Raw genomic sequence first — 6,000 nt, forward strand, 5'->3', positions numbered from 1 at the left:
AAACAGCATGCTCTGCCTCCGGGGGCCGTGCTGGGGCCGCAATATCATGTGTGGGACTCCTCCTCAACTCTAGGAGTGTGGGAGAGAGTGGCACTGGGGAGGGGGGGCGTGGTGGGAGTATCTGGGTGGGGGTTGTTAGGGGGGGGTCTGTGAGGGCCTCTGTGGGAGCTGGGGGGTAGCGTCCCCATGGTAGTGGGCCAACCTATCTCTGTGTACGGCCACCCGTCTGCCACCGGGGGTAGCCGCACTCTGTATACCACCTCCCCTAGCCGCTCCAACACTCTACAGGGGCCTACCCAGTCACTGTCCAGCTTAGGGCAACACCTTTTTTTCCCTATGCGGGCTGTAGAGCCAAACCAGCTCCCCTGAGTCCAGGTGGCGGCCTTTGTAATGCAGGTCATAGTTTCTGCGTTGTCTCGCGCCCCCGCCCACTCCCTTCATCCTGTTGGGGGTCCAGATGAGAACAGTTCCGTCGCCATATGCCCCGTACTGCCGACACGACATTTCCCTCCTCTGTCTGGGGGAGCTGGGCTGCTAATGGGTCCGAGGCCCGGCTCTCAGGGGTCTGTATAGTGTGTGCTGGCTGTGGTGCAGGTAGGGCGCCTAGGTGAGGTGAGTGGGATGGAGGGCCACGGAGGTCTCGGTGGATGGGTCTCTCTGTCCCCCCAATGTGGTAGCCGGTGCCTTCAGCGGTGTTTGTCGACAGGCGGTTCCCCTGGGAAGCACAGGGTGACCTCCGCCAGGTCCAGCCGACAGCCTGTGTTCTTCAAAAAGTCCAGTCCGAGAATGCAGGGGTCTTGGACTGATGCCACCCAGGCCGGGTGGCGCACTGTTTTACTGCGCACCACAAATGTTGCCTTTCATGGGTGATAATTCCCCAGTCACCGTCCGCAGGTGGACTGCTGTTGGCTCCAAGACGGTTTGCATGGGCAGCACATCTGGCCGTACTAATGTCACTGTACACGTCACTCCCTCCATAGTGACTGGAATGTGGCAGAGGTTTCCAATTGAAGTCCGGCCCACCACTGCAACCACCTCCCGGCCAGCCGTGCCTGAGGGTGTATGTTGGGAACTTTGGTTTGTGGTCCACGTAGTCCCCTCTATGCGGACCCTGAGTCGTTTCCCTGGTGTCTGGGTGTCTTCGGGCATGAGCATACCAGGTGACCAGGTTTCCCACAGCCCCAGCACAGTCTGGCAGTGCGGTCGGGGCCCCGTTGAGTGCCCAGGGAGCTGATTGCACCAGCTCCGTAAGCTCTGCTGCCCATGCTGGTGTTTGTGGGACCTCAGCTGCTGCCCTGACATGGGGGCTGTTGTGTTCCTGTGTGGGCATCATGATGTAGGCGCGGGCCGTCTCTCTGACGCCCTCTCCAATGCCTCATGCAGGGACCATGGATGTGTCAGCTGATCCTCCACATGCAGTTTGGGTGGTGAGAGGGCTTGCATGAACCGGTCGCGGGCTAACTCGCTTTGCACCACCGGGGGCATGCTGCTATATGCTCCACGGGTAAGGCCCTCAATGTCATTGGCTAATTGCCGTAGCGGCCTTGTCTTCAGTATCTGTTATTCAGTTCACTGCGGAGGAGCCCCGCTCCTGTAAAGTTCCCGAACCATCGCTGGAGAGCACCCACCAGTACGACATAGCTCTGTCATCGACATCCAAGAGCAGCAAGCATGCTAAAGCCTCGTCAGTGAGGCACATAGCCAATTGTAACGCTTTAGTCTCTTGCGACCAGTTCTGTGACTTAGCAAGCAGTTCGAATTGAGCATGAAAAGCTTCCCAGCTCACCTTCCCGTCGTACTTTGGGGTTTTCACGGAGCTAGCTGCTACCGCTGTTATCGTCGAATGGGCGCCGCCATCTTTGTTTACATCCGAGCTTCCCGTGCCGGAGGTGACGTTGGCGTCTGCGCCCCCCTACAACTTTAGCTTGCTAGCAGCGAATCGTGCATCTCCTTGACCGCTAAAGCCAGCCTCGGAGTCCATCGCTCCCACCGTACCCCGAAGGTGGGCGCTGCTGTCCTCCAGCCATCATAGCTCCTCACTTAGGCCACCAAATGTCCATCCAGCGGCTCCAGCTCTGTCCCCATCACTCGTCTCCCCCGTCGTCTTAACAGATGAGAAAATTTCTCCCTGCACTCGTGGTGGCACGGTCCTGCTAACGCTAACTAAACTGGTCACTAACTAACAGTGCAGGGTGCACCCTCAGTCTTCCCTAATCACCTTTCCGTCGTTTTACTTCTGACACCAATGTAATGACTCGCACAGAGGCCAGAGTTCAGTTAGCTTGTTTATTAGCCAAAAGCACAACCTACAGGCATTGAATCACAGAGGCCCAAGTCTCGGCCGGAATTCAAAGAGACAGAACTTCCTCTACCTGCTGACTATATCCCCAGGGGGTCTGCCCCCCTCTCGCCAGGCTGCCAACCCTCAGCTTGCCCGGGGTTATACGTGGGTGATTGGCAGCCGGTCGCTACAATACCAATACATGAACATATTACTTAAAATCTGCCTGCCAACATTTAATTTGTTCAAACATATGTTTTTTTTGCCTTGTTTAATTTTTCTTTTGCTGGTCTAGAGAACCATTGGCAAGTTATACCATTCAGGCAGCAAAAACATGATCTCTGTTGGAGTTTAGATTGCAGACCAGCCTTCAGGTGCTGCACTAGTGCTCAGTGGAAGGCAACACTGTACCTACACTGATGTTTTTTTAAGTCAGTTTAGAAAATACTTTAATTTTAACCAGAGTAGATAATTAAAGCTTATGTGGTAGTGAATATACTGAACTGTGTTTAACATGCAGTGGCACCCCTTAAATTAGATCAAAATACAAAAATCTAGGAATAACACAAAAAATCCCACATCTCAAAACAAGTCAGCAGGGCATTAAAAAGCCTCTAGGCCTAAATTTGAGACTTGAAACATCATTAAGCGGCAGTCACACCATAAAGTGACATTCACAATATCTCTACTGTGCATTTTGTTCAACAAATTGCGCAATTTTGAATCCTGGTCTGTCCAGGCATTTGTACTGAAGGACACACAAATAGTAGCTGGTGAGTGAACATTTAAATTAAATCTGTAATGGAAGGGCAGGTCAGTTATATGTGTTTTTCTCCAGGTGTCTCTTTGGATGGGTAGAAGACCTCCCTCTCACTGGAATTCCCTGAAGCTATATCACCCCTCCTTCACTTCGACCAGGCCTTCCTCCTGTCTGATTTATTCATCAGGCCTCCGCTACCACCTTATCCCCACCTCCTCCTCTCTCTGCTGGGCTGGCCTCCTTCTATCCTCTCTCAGCCCGCTTCATCTGCAGCTCATAGCGTTTCTCATCCTCCAAAACTCCTTTGTCCCATAAGCCCCTTCACCTGGTCAAAGCTCTGCTTTAATCTCCTTACCAATGTAAATGTTCAGCCATAATTCTCTATCTTGTATTCCCTCTGAGCCCCTGGCCTCACTGGCCCTAACAGGCCCCGCTGGGCCCCTAGTCACTATCTCTTTGTGCACTGCCTCCTCTGTGGTAACCACCACTGTACAGCAAGAGGCCCCTCACACTGCTGAACTGAACTGAGCTGAGCTGCATGAAGCTGTACTGTGCTTCCCTGTGTAATAACACATGTGCAGTATGGATGAACAGGGTGAGTACATTACAGTGTGACATGCAGGGCGACATTTTAACTAGTTCTCTGTCCCAGCAATCATCGCACAGTAGCTGCATCTGCCCAGCACACGAACGCTGCATTATCAGTATCGTAGTGCCCCAGCCGTGGCCAGTAGTCTACTCCTCTCAACTGGACTGGACCATCCTGGACTTGTCCCTAATTTCCACCATAAAACCAGGAAACCTGGACTGACTTAAAACTGTGCTTTTTTTGATGAATCCAAATTCCTACTGTATGTTAACATTATACAGCTGGTTAATATGTGTATTTTAAACTTAAGTGAGAAAACAAATCTAAGGAAAAGGGAGAAAAAAATCTCGTCTTGAGCTGTCTCAATTTCAGTTTTTGAATATTTGTGTGCTTTTGTCTTTTACTTTTGTGCATTGATTATTATCAATGGATTACTGTACAAAAAAAACTTAGTGAGTGTTTCTCACAGTATTTTAAGTCAAAAAATATATATTACATTTTTCAAAACAGAGAAATCTGCGGCTTAGTTGTCTATGGAAATAATGGCATTACTGTACATTTAAAAATAATTACTTCGTTTACTCTTTTACTTCATCAGATTCAGTAATGAAAACAGGAATTAGTCACTTTGTTCTGTTAATCATCTAATTATGAAGTTTTTGTCTGCTAATCATTAGGCAGACCTGGGTCAACTATTCTAAGTTCTGCGTTTTGTAGCTTTGCAGCCGCTGCAGGATTTGTTTGACTTCTCACAAAAGATAAAAACATTTACTACATGATGGCTTTGATTTTAACTTATTTAAATTTTGGTTTGACGCAGGTCTGATGAAATTATGAGAACACACAATTATTGATAATTACAAAATAACAAGTTATTTTACTTGAAAGATCTACTGTATTCTACTGTACAAGGAAATTTGACTTTTGGTTAATTTGGTCTTGATGAATACTTGGTCACTGGACTATGGTGTAGTACTGTTCAAGAAACTTGCTGGGCTCAGATGAGCCTTACATGTAACGATTAAATGTATTACTGTATATAGCAGATGATTTAACAAAGAGATTTATGCAAGTTCTGTGGGAGGGATACTTCACTTGACATTTTTCTGACCCCATTTTTCTTGAATCTCCTTGAACTTCTGAAGGTTGCACACATTTCAGTATCATCTGGATCATCTTTTTTCATAGTATTACTTAGAAAAAAGAAGATAGAAAATATTACAGATAAATACATTACTCTTAGGAACAGATGGAGTGTTTAGAGTGACATGCAGTAAAAAGGCAGATCTTACCTGACATGTACAGTATTATTTATGTTTGAACAAAGCCATATACAAGTTAAAATAATGCATTTTTTGCAATTTCTTTAACACAGAGAATGTCACAGTCTAAATTATATTTACCCTATTTTTTTATAGGGGAACTGGAAATATGTGAGCACACTGTGTGTAAGGCTCCTCATAATTTAGATGGTACAATATAGTCATATGTTAACAGCTAGGATATACAGTGTTATGTTAAAAGTGGCAAATTATACCAAATGAGAAAATATTAGATAGGAAGTAATGAGGTAGGTAATAAAGACATAGTAAAGAAAGGGGGGAAGCAAAGGTAAGAGATGACAGTACTAGAGCATTATGAGCGCACACAATTGGTGTTTTAAATCATCATTATGTTCACTGGAGATCTGCAGCAATCATATTTAAAATCATACTCTGTATACTGTATAAACCAGTATATTGTTGAAAAGAAAACTCTTCCACTACTGTTTATCATTTTATTTGACTCCATGTAAAAGAGAGGGTGGGTTTTTGTTTTAAAGCAGTAATTTTAAGGAGACTTGATGCTATGCTATAAGTTAATGTGCAATGTTTGTGCTTTACACGGGTAGCGGCAAGATGCTTTTATTGACAACGGACTCTGGGATGGACTGACAGTCAGTAGTTTTTTTCTGCCGTTTGAGCCATGTCTTGATGCTGAGGTATCATGGCGGCACTGATGATGTCACACCGTCGTCACTTGGGTGTTGATGAGGTCACAGTGACAATAATAAATGCTGTTGGATGTAGTTAAGCAGAAAACTTTTTGGTGAATTTAAAAATAAAGACAACTTACAATTCTTGGCTCTCACGCTTTTTTATTTTTGTGTAATTTACTCTTTTTTACAATACATTTGTGATACAACATACATTGCCTTGTTGATATATGGTCCATATTATTAACTAATGAACTTCTTTGCATGCATACAGTATACAGTAGATCCCCATCTTATGACCACTAGAGGGAAGCAGACACATACAGTACAGGCCTTATCTTCAGCACTCCTTCGGACATGCTTCTTCAGTGTTTTCCACCTTCGGAAAATTCTTA

General features: G+C 46.0%; 1 protein-coding gene across 1 annotated transcript in view; it reads left to right on the plus strand.

Moving 5' to 3' along the window:
- LOC116057569 (UPF0606 protein KIAA1549L-like) overlaps window positions 1-5,750 on the plus strand; it is a 131,676-nt gene extending 125,926 nt beyond the window's left edge. The window contains exon 16 of the mRNA XM_031310106.2: window positions 3,120-5,750. The gene's annotated coding sequence lies outside the window, so the exon portion shown is untranslated. The remainder of the gene's footprint in view (window positions 1-3,119) is intronic.
- The last annotated feature ends 250 nt before the right edge of the window (window positions 5,751-6,000 follow it).

The sequence above is a fragment of the Sander lucioperca genome, chromosome 7 (genome assembly GCF_008315115.2).
Source record: "Sander lucioperca isolate FBNREF2018 chromosome 7, SLUC_FBN_1.2, whole genome shotgun sequence".
Taxonomy (NCBI): Eukaryota; Metazoa; Chordata; class Actinopteri; order Perciformes; family Percidae; genus Sander; species Sander lucioperca.